This window comes from Panthera uncia (assembly GCF_023721935.1).
Source record: "Panthera uncia isolate 11264 chromosome B2 unlocalized genomic scaffold, Puncia_PCG_1.0 HiC_scaffold_24, whole genome shotgun sequence".
NCBI lineage: Eukaryota > Metazoa > Chordata > Mammalia > Carnivora > Felidae > Panthera > Panthera uncia.
Genome location: NW_026057580.1, coordinates 39,805,305 through 39,820,007, shown reverse-complemented (window position 1 = coordinate 39,820,007; position 14,703 = coordinate 39,805,305). Strand labels below are relative to the sequence as shown.

Genomic DNA, 14,703 nt, shown 5'->3' with positions numbered 1-14,703 from the left:
AATCTCTTTCAAGTACATTTGAGAGGCAAATAGATCATTTACTATTGGGACTTCTATCACAGTAGTTTCTGACAAAGCAGAACAAACCAGACAATTTGGTTATTAATAGAAGAGTCTATTAAGTGAAAGAACAGGGTTCGGAGACTGGGATAAAAGCAGCTAAATTCTTTAAGGACTAATTCAGCTGGGAGTACTTAGCACTTTACAATTTTGTTTCTGCTTGCTTTGCACTCCTCCCTCTCTTCTGTCAGTCCTATTGCAGTTGTTGTGTTCTCTCAAGTGCCATACCCTATAGTAAGTGCTGCGGATACAGAGATGAATAAGACAAGATGCCTACCTCTATAGAAATTCCTAGTATGCCCCTAGGGAGACAAAGAAGTAAATAAATAATGCCAATGCAGAGTGCATGCTGTAAGGGATATTAAAAAAAAAAAACACTCTAAAGACAACTGAGTCACATGGTATGAGAAGACGCTGAACGTCAGGAAATGAGTTTAGTCATGATGATGTTGTAGGCTCACTTCCTCCTAAGAGGATGGCAGGATTCTTTCGGAGAGATGACTTGAAAGTTATTATCAGCATAGGTAAAACACCTGTTTGGCTACTACCACAGGGACCTCTGTTTTTGGCTGGTGAATATGTATTGAAGCCAGGGAGAGGCAGAAAGCTTAAAGGGGTGTGGGGAAAAGATGTCATTAATCTCTGCAGAATCCCTATACTTCAGCCTTCTCTAAGGCAGTGGAACCAGACTAGACTAACTGGTGTGTGCAGTCAAGGGCCAAATCAGTCCTCTATGTTAACAAAATCTTAAACAGTGTATTTGGTTCCTTGAGGTCTACTGTCACTTAAATGTTTTATACTTAGCTTCATGAAGGAAGGCACAGATAAAGAAGCACAGAAGTAGTATTCTTGGGAGACAATGCACTGTTTCACCAAGATAAGCCATTCCCATCATGTAATTAAGATAGAGCTTGAGAAAAAGAAATCAAAATTGGTGAAGTGTCCCATATATATTAAAAACGGATGGCCATTACTGATGTAAAACAAATGTCCAAATTGCCAGCGGGGGTAAAATCAAGAAACATTCTTCTTTAGGAGTCTAAATAAAGATTATCCAAGACAGCATCAAAACCTACCCAACTAGGCAGAAGGCAGGGGGAGCCAGATTTGTTGGAGTAGCATCAATGACTGCCTAGCCAGGACAAACAAAGCCAGAGGCAAAAATAGTTTCCTAGAGGCTGCTTATCTAAGCTTTGATACAGTAGTCAAAGTAAACAAGAAATGTGTGTGTGTGTGTGTGTGTGTGTGTGCGTGTGTGTATTTAAGAGCACTGGATCCAAAGCCCAAGACCAATGACAACAAGAAGATGGGCTCATAGTGACCAGATCCTTTGCAATAATTTTGTTTGTAAAACTGAAAGCCAAATCTGATTGGCCTCAGGTGATCTACTAATTATCTCCCAAAGGCCAACTGAACAGGGTTGGAATCACAGAAATTAAAAGTCAACACATTCGTCCCTTTTTCCTTACTATTTTCAATATGTATCACCACTAATTCATTGAAGCCAGTTTATCAGAACTTGATATCGAAGGTTAAGTGAAACTGCACAACACACAGAAAAGTTTGGAAACACAATGGAGGAAAAACTATGTATTCTTAAGAACACTTTATATTGTTGAAGTGGAGCCTGGGCCTAGAGCAAAGTAATACATTCTTGTTCTTTTCTTTTCCTTACTTTTCTTTTGTTTTTTCTTCTTTCTTTCTTTCTTTCTTTCTTTCTTTCAATCAACCAACTCCTTTTTTTTTAAATAAGGCTTTTTGAGATATATTGACCTACATAAAAATTTACTCCTTTTAAGTATGTTTATGAATGTGATAAATTACTTGTAAGAACAGAGAAATGTCAGAAATAATCTCTGAATAAAGAAACAGCAGTCATGCTACAACCATGTGATATTGTTTAATAACATTTTAAATGTTACCTTATATCTAGTTGATTTTTATTAATATATATTCATTTACTGTTATTTTCTCTACTACATGAAATACTTCTCCACACTCAACTGTAATTTTGTTATCTGATGATACTCTAGAGAAATTTTTGAAAAGAAAAGATCCACATGTAATGCAGAATGCTTAGAAGAAGGAACTAGATTTCAAACTATGAGATAGCTTTTCCGGTTTAACTATTTTCATAATCTTCGTGGTGAGATGCTGCTGGGGAAATTTATCTGTCATAAAAATGCTAGGTGACCCTATAGGAAGCCTTCTTATGTTAGGAGCATGTGAGAGTCATTATCTGATGACAGATGGGGGGGTGTGTGACGTACAGAACCAGAGAACTTAGGCTTCCATTGGCTCTCTTGTTCAAATAACATTTCCTCAGTAACTACTGCCAACCATAATATGGATGGAATTTACAAAAAATGACAGGAAATATGGCTTCATATCCTTTGGGCATCACAATTCAAGGTGGAGTTAAATACATAAACAATCACAATATAATGTGATATACAGTATAAGAATGTTAGGTCCACAGCATTATCATAGTGGCATTGCTGTTAAGTAGATTACAGTAAAAAAACAAGGTGAAGAATGCACTCAGCAAATAATATTAATGGAGAATTCTAAATGCTACTGCTTGGAAAATTAAATAGCAATGGCTTACAAGGGAAATGAAATACACGATGGGAAATTCACATAGTTACTTAAATGCAGTGGAAATAAAATAAGTAGTAGAATAATTTACTATGCATATAATATGCAGGTGTGTAAAGTGTTTCTTGTCTTTTTCAGATACATATTACAAAATTAAAATCAAATATTCTGGGGAGATACTTGCATTTAGAAGACGTATCAATTAGCATACTTAACCAATAATGTAGGGACTTGGATATATGCTTTATAAGCAATTATTTTCAGAAAAAAATGTTCCCAATAAGTTGACTATCATTGGTTAATTTCAAAGACATGTTTAAAATAAACATTGACTACATTTTAAATGTAATTATATTTTTTAGTTTGAATCTGAAATTCCAAAAATTTTACCTTTTTTAGGAACTATGCTGCTAACATTAGAAGAGTGATAAATTCTTTATTCAAATTCAAATGGATCTGATATAACACTGACATTAAAGCTTTAAGTTTATATATTTACTAATACAACAAAACCCTCCAAATATTTAAAGAAAGGGGCTTCAGAAAGAAAAAAAAATGAGTATTTTATTCAAAAGCTTTTTAGTACCCTAATTCACAATGTCTCATGCATAAGGGAATACACAGGTTCTCATAAAATGCTCTACTTTTTGGGAATAAAGCCCCACTTATCAGGATGTCTAATTTCCAAACAACAAAAATCCTGGAATTTGCAGTCCCTGAGCCAGTGAAACAGCTACCAGGAAACTATTCCTGGTAGACTGTGCATGTGACTCTGCAGGAGGGTCACTGGGTCCTCACTTGGATCTTCTCAACTCCTACCATGAGCTAATTCTCAAGGTTACAAGGGCAGAGCAGGAAATGCTTCCAGAGGAAATTCAAAAATTTAAAAGGATCTTGTTCATGTGGGAAAATTTTCTTATGCAGAATACTTAATTTTTCTAATGATCTTAGATGATATGATGTACCATCAAATAACATTATCTATTTTAGCCTAACTTTAATATGTTTCTGGGATTACCCAGAGAAAATTACTATAAAAGTTACTCTTCTCAAGTATACTAGAAAGTTTATTGGTATTATCTTTTTAAAGATACAGTTTTAAGAAAACTCACTTAGAGACAAAGAGTACCCAAAGTATATATACAACTATTTTAGGAAAATGTGTGTATATACATACACACATGCATAAATATATTTGTGTATACAATTGCATATAATTAATATGAACATAATTACATACTTTAATGATCCATGAGAGTATATATAATATCTTGGCAACAATACCATTTTATGTACATAGTTTTGAAGCAATTATGGGAAAACCTGTATAGGCTCTCATAAAAAAAAAAAGAACTTTGGCTTAAAGGTACGTTATTTTTCATAAAAGCGTAGTAAAACAATTTGGTAAGCATGTATTATAAAATGAAGAATTTGGTCTTTGTACCTCATTCCTGGAAGACATCCTATAAATCCTCACAATTTCCTTACCGATAGGTGTGTTTTTGTTTTTTATAGTGGGCCTACAGCTCACACTTGAGATTACGCTAACAAGAAGGGGCTATCACCTGAAACACCAACCATGTATTTAGAGAATTGGGGCATGAAGCCAGCCTGGCCTTTGCGGAGGGGAGTGGATGGAGACTGAATTCAGTCATGTGTCCAGTGAGTCAATCATTCATTACATAATGACTTTCCAGTAAAAACTCTGGAAAATGATACTAGGTGGATCTTCCTTATTGGCGAACACACTGATATACCAAAAGGGTGCTGCACCTGTATTCCATGAAAAGAGAGCACATAAGCTCTGTGTTCAGGATTCTCCTAGACCTTGTGCTATGTGTCTCTACAACTGACCCGATTTGTATCCTCTGTAATTAAAATGAAATTTCCTGAGTTTTGTGAGTTATTCTAGTAAATTATTGAATCTTAAGGAGGTAGTAGGAATTCATCCACATTTGTAGCAAGTTGGTCAGAAGTACAGGTAGCCTGGAGGCCCATGAACTTGGGGCTGGCATCTGAAGTGAGGGGAGTCTTGATGGGGACTATATCTCTAACCCATGGGGTTTACAGTAATTCCAGGTAATTAGCACCAGAATTGAACTGAATTGGAATATACTAGTTTGTCTTGAAGTTAAGCCACATTATGTGAAGGTATGCATAAGATCTAAGGAGGTCACAAAAATATAAACATAAATTTCACAGGATTTCCCCCTCATATTTCACACTTTTATAAATTGAGGTATAACTGGCATATAACATTATATTTGTTTCAGGTGTACAATGTAATATGATTTTTATATATGAAAAATCACAATAAGTCTAGTTAACATCCATCCATATATAGTTACAGCAAATTTTTTTCTTTGATGAGAACTTCTAAGATTTGCTCTCTTAGCAACAGTCAAATATGCAATATTGTATTTATTATAAACTTTAGCCAACATGCTATCCATTATATCCCCGGGACTCATCTATTTTACAACTAGAAGTTTATACTTTGGACCCGCTTTTCCCATTTTACCAACTCACCACCTCATGCTTCTGTCAAGCACTAATTTGTTCTCTGTATCTGTGAGATTTTGTTTTTTAAATTCCACATGTAAGTGAGATCATATGGTATTTGTCTTTCTTTGGCTCAATTACTTCACTTACCATAATGTCTTCAAGGTCTATCCAGGTTACTGCAAATGGCAAGATTTTTTTAATGGCTAAATAGTATTTCTGTGTGTGTGTGTGTGTGTGTGTGTGTGTGTATGTGTGTGCGCGCGCGCGTGCGTGCATGCCTGTCTATATATCTCACATCTTCTTCCTCTTCTTTATCCATTTATCCATCAATGAACACTTAGGTTGTTTCCCTACCTTGACTATTGTATATCATTCTGCAGTGAACATGAAGCTGCATATACCTTTTCAAATTCATGTTTTCATTTTCTCTAGATAAATACCCAGAAGCGGAATTGCTGGGTCATATGGTAGTTCTACAGTTTACATTTACGCCAAGAGTGCACTAAGCATTCCCTTTTCTCTACATTCTTGGTAACACTTGTTATTTTAGTCTTTTTGGTAATAGTCATTCTGACAGGTGTGAAGAGACATCCCATTAAGATTTTATTTTGCATTTCCCTGATAATTAGTGATGTTGAGCATCTTTTCATTTACCTATAGGCTATGTGTATGTCTTCTTTGAAAAACATCTATTCAGATATTCTATCCATTTTTACTTGGACTATTTGCGTGTTTTTTTTTTTCCTATTGAGTTGTCTGAGTTCTTTGTATATTTTGGACCTTAATCCCTTATCAGGTACATTTTTTGTGAATATTTTACCCCATTCACTAGATTGTCTTTTCATTTTATTGATGGTTTCCTTTACTGTGCAGAGGCTTTTTAGTTTTATGTAGTCCCATTTGTTTATTTTTGCTTTTGTTGCTTTTGTTTGAGGTGTCAGATTCAAAAAATCATTCCCAAGGCTGTGCCAGGGAACTTACTACATAATTCTTCTTCTAAGAGTTATATGGTTGAGGTCTGATGTTCAAGTTTTTAATTCACTTTAAATTGATTTTTGTGTACGGTGTAAGATAGTGGTCCAGTTTCATTCTTCTGCATGTGGCTGTCCAGTTTTTCCAAAGCACTTAAGAGACTCTTCTTTCCTCATTGTATATTCTTGGCTCCTTTGTCATAAATTATATAACAAATATATCCATGCATGTATTCATGGATTTATTTCTGGACACCCTATTCTGTTCCATTCATCTAGTATCTATTTTATGCCAATACCATACTGTTTTGATTACTATAGCTTTGTAATATGGTTTGAAATCAGGGAGCATGATACCTCCAGCTTTGTTTGTATTTCTAAAGATTGCTTTGGTTATTTGAGGTTTTTTGTTGTTCCATACAAAATTCAGAATTATTTGCTCTAGTCCTGTGAAAAATGCCATTGGTATTTTGATAGGGATTACACTGAATCTGTAGATTGTTTTGGGTAGTATGGACATTTGGAAAATACTAATTCTTCTAATCCATGAGCATGGAGTATTCTATTTATTTGTGCCATCTGCAATTTCCTTCATCAGTGTCTTAGAGTTTTAAATGTATAGGTCTTTCCCCTCATTTAAATTTATCCTAGGTATTTTATTCTTTTTGATGCAGTTGTAAATGGGATTGTTATCTAAATTTCTCTAATAGTTCATGTTAGTGTATAGAAATGCAACAGATTTCTGCAGATTAATTTTGCATCTTGCAACACTACCTAATTCATTTATTATTCTAACAGTTTTGGTTTCTGTTTGTTTTTGGTGGAGTCATTAGTGTTTTCTGTATATGGTATCATGTGACCTGCAAATAGTGACAGTTTTAGCTTCTTTATTTCCAATTCGAATGCTTTTATTTTTTTCTTGTCTAACTGCTCTGGCTAGAACTTCCTGTATTATGTTAAATAAAAATAGCAAGAATGGGCATCATTGTTTTCAGGGAAAAGCTTTTAGCTTTTCACCACTGAGTATGATGTTTGCTGTGGATCTGTTATATATGGCCCTTATTATGTTGAGGTATGTTTTCTTTATATTCACAGTGTTGAGAGGTTTTTTTTCCATAAATGGATGGTGAATTTTGTCATCTACTAAATTGATCATAAGATTTTTACCCTTCATTTGATTAATGTGATATATCACATTGATTTATAGATGCTGAACCACCCTTGCATGCCTGGAATAAATCCCACTTGATCCTAGTGTATGATCTTGTTAATATGTTATTGAATTCAGTTTGCCAATGTATTTATTGAGAACTTCTGTATCTAATTTCCTAAGGGATATGGGCCTCTAATTTGTGGCATGTGGTATCCTTGTCTGGTTTTAGCCTTGTAAGTTGAGTCTGGAAGAGCAACAATATGGATGGAGTTAGAGAATATATTGCTAAGTGAAGTAAATCAGAGAAAGACAAATACCATATGATTTCACTCATGTGGAATGAAAGAAACAAAACAAATGAACAAAGGGAAAAAAGAGAGGCAAACCAAGGAACAGACTCTTAACTATAGAGAACAAACTAATGGTTACCAGAGGGAGGTAGAAGGGGGGATGGGTGAAATAGGGGATAGGGACTAAAGAGTACACTTACCACGATGAGCACTGTGTATAGAACTGTCGAATCACTATATTGTTTAAAAAAAAGAAAAAAAGGGGTGCCTGAGTGGCTCAGTCGGTTACGTGGCCGACTTCGGCTCAGGTCATGATCTCGTGGTCCATGAGTTCGAGCCCCACATCAGGCTCTGTGCTGACAGCTCAGAGCCTGGAGCCTGCTTCTGTTTCTATGTCTCCCTCTCTCTCTGCCCCTCCCCCATTCGCATTCTGTCTCTCTCTGCCTTTCAAAAATGAATAAATGTTAAAAAAATCTTTTTTAAAGAAAAAAAGAGAAGGAAAGAAAGAAAAGAACAAACAAAAAGAAAAAATGAGTCTGGAAGAGTTCCCTCCTCTTCTATTTTTTTGGAAGAGTTTGAGAAGGATTAGTATTAATCATTCTTTGAAAATTTTGTAGTATTCACCACTGAAGCTGTCTGGTCCTGGACTTTTGCTTGTTCGGAGGTTTTGATTACTGATTCAATCCTCTTACTAATAATTAGACGTTTCAGATTTTCTATTTCTCTGTGATTCAGTCTTAGAAGACTGTATATTTTTAGAAATTTATTTCTTTTAGGTGGTCCAATTTGTTGCTGTGTAATTGTTCATAGTAGTCTCTTATTATCCTTTGTATATCTGTAGTATCAGTTGTAACTTTCTTTCATTTCTGATGTTATTTAATTGAATCTCTTTTTCTTGGTGAGCCTAGATAAAGGTTTGTTAATTTGTTTATCTTTTCAAAGAACCAGGTTTAATTTTCATTCATCTTTTCTATTTTATTTTGTCCCAATTTCATTTATTTTCTGTCTGATCTTTATTATTTCCTTAATTTTAGCCTAATTTAGCCTTAACTTTCCTAATTTTGGGCTTCATTTGTTATTCTTTTTCTAGCACTTTTAGTTGTAAAGTTAGATTGTTAATGTGAGATTCTTTTTTTAACATTTATTTTTTTATTTAATTTCACCCTGTTTATTTATTTAAATCATCAATAATTATGACAATTATTTTGTCCTACATTGGCCTCAGAACTACAAAAAGTAAAGACAACTAGAACAACAGCAATGTTTTGCCTCAAAATATTTTTTTTTAAGTCAGGACCATCTTTATTAAGATAATTTTTTTTTAACTTTACTTTTTATTTTTTAAAATTTATATCCAAATTAGTTAGCATATAGTGAAACAATGATTTCAGGAGTAGATTCCTTAATCCCCTTTATCCATTTAGCCCATCCCCCTTCCCACAACCCCTCCAGCAACCCTCAGTTTGTTCTCCACATTTATGACTCTCTTCTATTTTATCCCCCTCCCTGTTTTTATATTATTTTTGTTTCCCTTCCCTTATGTTCATCTGTTTTGTCTCTGAAAGTCCTCATAAGAGTGAAGTCATGTGATTTTTGTCTTTCTCTGACTAATTTCACTTAGCATAATACCCTCCAGTTCCATCCACATAGTTGCTAATGGCAAGATTTCATTCTTTTTGATTGTTGAGTAATACTCCATTGTATACATATATACCACATCTTCTTTATCCATTCATCCATCGACGGATATTTGGGCTCTTTCCATACTTTGGTTATTGTTGATAGTGCTGCTATAAACATGGTGGTGCATGTGCCTAGTAGTGCAATTGCTGGGTCGTAGGGTAGTTCTATTTTTAGTTTTTTGAGGAACCTCCATACTATTTTCCAGAGTGGCTGCATCAGCTTGCATTCCCACCAACAATGCAAAAGAGATCCTCTTTCTCTGCATCCTCACCAACATCTGTTGTTGCCTGAATTGTTAATGTTAGCCATTCTGACAGGTGTGAGGTGGTATCTCATTGTGGTTTTGATTTGTATTTTCCTGATGATAAGTGATGTTGAGCATTTTTTCCTGTGTTGGCTGGCCATGTGGATGTCTTCTTTGGAGAAGTGTCTATTCATGTCTTTTGCCCATTTCTTCACTGGATTATTTGTTTTTTGTCTGTTGAGTTTGATAAGTTCTTTGTAGATTTTGGATAATAACCCTTTATCTGATATGTCATTTACAAATATCTTCTCTCATCCTGTCAGTTGCCTTTTAGTTTTGCTGATTGCTTCCTTTGCTGTGCAGAAGTTTTTATTTTGACAAGGTCCCCAGTAGTTCATTTTTGCTTTTGTTTCCCTTCCCTCCGGAGACGTGTTGAGTAAGAAGGCGCTGCAGGAAAAATCAAAGAGGTTTTTGCCTGCTTTCTCCTCGAGGATTTTGATGGATTCCTGTTTTACATTGAGGTCTTTCATCCATTTTGAGTTTATTTTTGTGTATGGTGTAAGAAAGTGGTACAGGTTCATTCTTCCGCATGTTGCTGTCCAGTTTTCCCAGCACCACTTGCTAAAGAGACTGTCTTTTTTCCATTGGATATTCTTTCCCGCTTTGTCAAAGATTAGTTGGCCATACATTTGTGGGACCAATTCTGGGTTCTCTATTCTATTCTAGTGGTCTATGTGTTTGTTTTTGTGCCAATACCATACTGTCTTGATGATTACAGCTTTGTAGTAGAGGCTAAAGTCTGAGATTGTGACGTCTCCCACTTTGGTTTTCTTTTTCAAGATTGCTCTGGATATTTGGCGTCTTTTATGGTTCCATACAAATTTTAGGATTGTTTGTTCTAGCTTTGAGAAGAATGTAGGTACAATTTTGATTGGGATTGCATTGAATGTGTAGATTGCTTTGGATAGTATTGACATTTTAATAATATTTATTCTTCCAATCCATGAGTATGGAATGTTTTTTCCATTTCTTTGTGTCTTTTTCAATTTCCTTCATAAGCTTTCTATATTTTTCAGCACACAGGTCTTTTACATCTTTGGTTAGGTTTCCTAGGTATTTTATGGTTCTTGGTGCAATTATAAATGGGATCAGTTTCTTGATTTCTCTTTTTCTTCATTATTGGTGTATAAAAATGCAACCAATTTCTGTACATTGATTTTGTACCCTGCAACTTTGCTGAATTCATGTTTCAGTTATAGCAGCATTTTGGTGAAGTCTTTCAGGTTTTCCATGTAGAGTATCATGTCATCTGTGAAAAGTGAATGTTTGACTTCTTTGACAATTTTGATGCCTTCTATTTCATTTTGTTGTCTGATTGCTCAGGCTAGGACTTCCAACACTGTGTTAAACAACAGTGGTGAAAGTGGACATCCCTGTCATGTTCCTGATCTCAGGGTGAAAGCTCTCCATTTTTCCCAATTGAGAATGATATTAGCTGTGGGCTTATCATATATGGCTTTTATGATGTTTAGGTATGTTCCTTCTACGCCGACTTTCTGGAAGGTTTTATTAAGAAAGGATGCTGTATTTTGCCAAATGCTTTTTTGCATTTATTGATAGGATCATATGGTTCTTATCCTTTCTTTTATTAATGTGATGTATCACATTGATTGATCTGCAAATAGCGAACCAGCCCTGCAGCCCAGGAATGAATCTCACTTGATCATGGTGAATAATTCTTTTTATATGCTGTTGAATTTAATTTCCTAATATCTTGTTGAGAATTTCTGCATTGATGTTCATCAGGGATCTTGCCCTGTAATTCTCCTTTTTTGTAGGGTATCTATCTGGTTTGGGAATCAAGGTAATGTTGGCTTCATAGAATGAGTCCAGAATTTTTCCTTATGTTTCTATTTTTTTGAGCAGCTTGAGAAGGATAGGTATTTACCCTGCTTTATATGTCTGGTAGAATTCCCCTGGGAAGTCATCTGGCCCAGGACTCATTTGTTGGGGGATTTTTGAATACTGATTCAATTTTTTCACTAGTTACGGGTCTGTTCATATTTTCTATTTCTTCCCATTTGAGTTTTGGTAGTGTGTGGATGTCTAGGAATTTGTCCATTTCTTCCAGGTTGTCCAGTTTGTTGGCATATAATTTTTCACAGTATTGTCTGATAATTGCTCATGTTTCTGAGGGATTGGTTGTGATATATCCATCTTCATTCATGATTTTATCTAATTTGGGTCAGTTCTCTTTTCTTTTTGAGAAGTCTGGCTAAGGGTTTATCAATTTCATTTTTTCAAAAAAAAACCCAGTTCTTAGTTTTATTGATCTGTTCTACTGGTTTTTTTTTGATTCTATATTATTTCTGCTCTGATCTTTATTATTTCTCTTCTTCTGATGGCTTTGGTGTTCATTTCTTGTTCTGTTTCTAGTTCCTTTAGGTGTGCTGTTAGATTTTGTATTTGGGATTTTTCTTATTTCTTGAGATAGGCCAGGATTGCAATGTATTTTTCTCTTAGGACTACCTTTGCTGCATCCTGAAGTGTTTGGACTGTCATGTTTTCATTTTAATTTGTTTCACTATATTTTTAAATTTCTTCTCTAATTGCCTGGTTGACCCACTCATTCTTTAGTAGGATGTTCTTTAACCTCCATACATTTGGAGGTTTTCTAAACTTTTTCCTGTGGTTGATTTCAAGTTTCATAGCACTGTGATCTGAAAGTATGCATGGTATGATCTCAATTCTTTTATGTTTATTGAGGGGTATTTTGTGTCCCAGTATGTGATTATCTTTGAGAATGTTCCATGTGCACTTGAGAAGAATGTGTATTATGCTGCTTTAGGATGAAAAGTTCTGAATATATCTGTCAAGTCCTTCTGGTCCAGTGTATCATTCAGGGCTACTGTTTCTTAATTGATTTTTTGTCTAGATGATCTGTCCACTGCTATAAGTGGAGTATTAAAGTCCCCTGCAATTATTACATTCTTACCAATAAAAGATTGCTTACATTTGTAATTAATTGTTTTATATATTTGGGTGCCTCTGTATTCAGTGCATAGATATTTATAATTGTTAGCTCTTCTTAATGGATAGACCCTGTAATTATGATACAATGTTCTTTTTCACCTCTTGTTACAGCCTTTAGTTTAAAGTCTAGTTTGTCTGATATAAGTATGGCTACTCCAGCTTTCTTTTGATTTCCAGTAGCATGATAGATGGTTCTCCATCCCCTCACTTTCAATCTGAAGGTGTCCACAGGTCTAAAATGAGTCTCTTGTAGACAGCAAATAGATGGGGCTTGTTTTTTTTTTTTTTTAATCCATTCTGATACCCTATGTCTTTTTTTTTTTTTTAATTTTTTTTTTAATGTTTATTTATTTTTGAGACAGAGAGAGACAGAGCATGAGCGGGGGAGGGTCAGAGAGAGAGGGAGACACAGAATCTGAAACAGACTCCAGGCTCTGAGATATCAGCATAGAGCCCGACGTGGGGCTCGAACTCACGGACCGTGAGATCATGACCTGAGCTGAACTCAGACACTTAACCGACTGAGCCACCCAGGCGCCCCAAGATACCCTATGTCTTTTGATTGGAGCATTTGGTCCATTTATATTCAGTGTTATTATTGAAAGATAGGGATTTAGAATCATTGTGTTATCTCTAGGTTTCATGCTTGTAGTGATGTCTCTCGTCCTTTGTGTTTTTGTAACATTCCACTCACAGAGTCCCCCTTAGGATCTCTTGTAGGGCTGATTTAGTGGTGATGAATTCCTTCAGTTTTTGTTTGTCTGGGAAAACCTTTATCTCTCCTTTTATTCTGAATGACAGGCTTGCTGGATAAAGGAGTCATGGCTGCATATTTTTCCTATTCAGCACATTGAAAATTTCCTGCCACTCCTTTATGGCCTGCCAAGTTTCAGTAGATTGGTCTGCTACTGCCCTTATGTGTCTACCCTTGTAGGTTAAGCCCTGTTTGCTGCTCTCAGAATTCTCTCTTTATCTTTGTATTTTGCCACTTTCACTATGATATGTCATGCAGAAAATTGATTCAAGTTACATCTGAAGGGAGTTCTCTGTGCCTCCTGGATTTTGATGTCTGTTTCCTTTCCCAGATTGGGGAAATTCTCAGCTATTGTTTGTTGAAGTACACCTTCTGCCCCTTTCTCTCTCTCTTCTTCTTCTTCTGGAACTCTCTAATTCTCCCCTTGTGGTGTAGAATTTTTTTTATCTCTTTTTCTCAGCTTCCTCTTTTTCCATAATTTTATCTTCTATTTAATCTATTCTCCCCTCTGCCTCTTCATTTCTTACTGTCATTGCCTCTAGTTTATTTTGCACCTCATTTATAACATTTTAAAATTCATCCTATTTTTTAGTTCCTTGATCTCTGCAGCAATAGATTCTCTGCTGTCTTCTATGCTTTTTCAAGCCCATTGATTAATATTATGATTATTATCCTAAATTCTTGTTCAGTTATATTGTTTATATCTGTTTTGATCAATTCTTTAGCTGTCATTCTTCCTAGAATTTCTTTTGAGGAGAATTCTTCAATTTCGTCATTTTGGCTAGTTTTCTGTCCCTTATGTGTTTTAAAACTTCTTATGTGTCCTGCACCTATGAACACTATTTTATTAAAGAGGGGTCACTGTCCTCTTTAATATACACTGTCCAGGGCCTGGCCCTTCAGGAGGTGTTTTTTGAAGTTTGTTATTTGCTCTCTGTTGTTGTGACTTTGGTTACTTTCTCTCCTTGTAGTGATGTTTTGGACCCTCCACCAGGTGTGCTTTGATTTGCTTGTTGAAGTAGCCCTGGAAAGGAAGACAAACAAAAACACACACACACACAAACAAACAAAAATAATAATTAAAAAAACACCCCAAACCCCCAGTTAACATCAGCTACAAGTAAATAACAGGGTGGAGGTGGTGCCGATGGAAGAGGCCTTGTCCCATACAAAGAGAGAAATGACAGAGGCGGAGAAAAAGAAAAGAAAATTGACCAGATAAATTATATGGCTTGATCCAGTGAGAGAGAAAGGAAAATAAAGAAGGAGGTGTAGAACATGTATAAAGACAATAGATTAAATATGTCTGCTTAAACAAACCAAAAACCAGAATAACCAGACTAGAGGAGGGATGAGAGAAGAAGGAGAAAAGGAAGGAAGAGTATATTATATATATAAGAATTGTCTGAGAG

At 35.3% G+C, this 14,703-nt stretch overlaps 1 protein-coding gene across 1 annotated transcript in view; it reads right to left on the bottom strand.

Annotated features, from left to right (window-relative positions):
• Positions 1–14,703, bottom strand: part of MEI4 (meiotic double-stranded break formation protein 4) — a 181,776-nt gene that overhangs the window by 7,734 nt on the left and 159,339 nt on the right. The gene's annotated exons all lie outside the window — the stretch shown is intronic.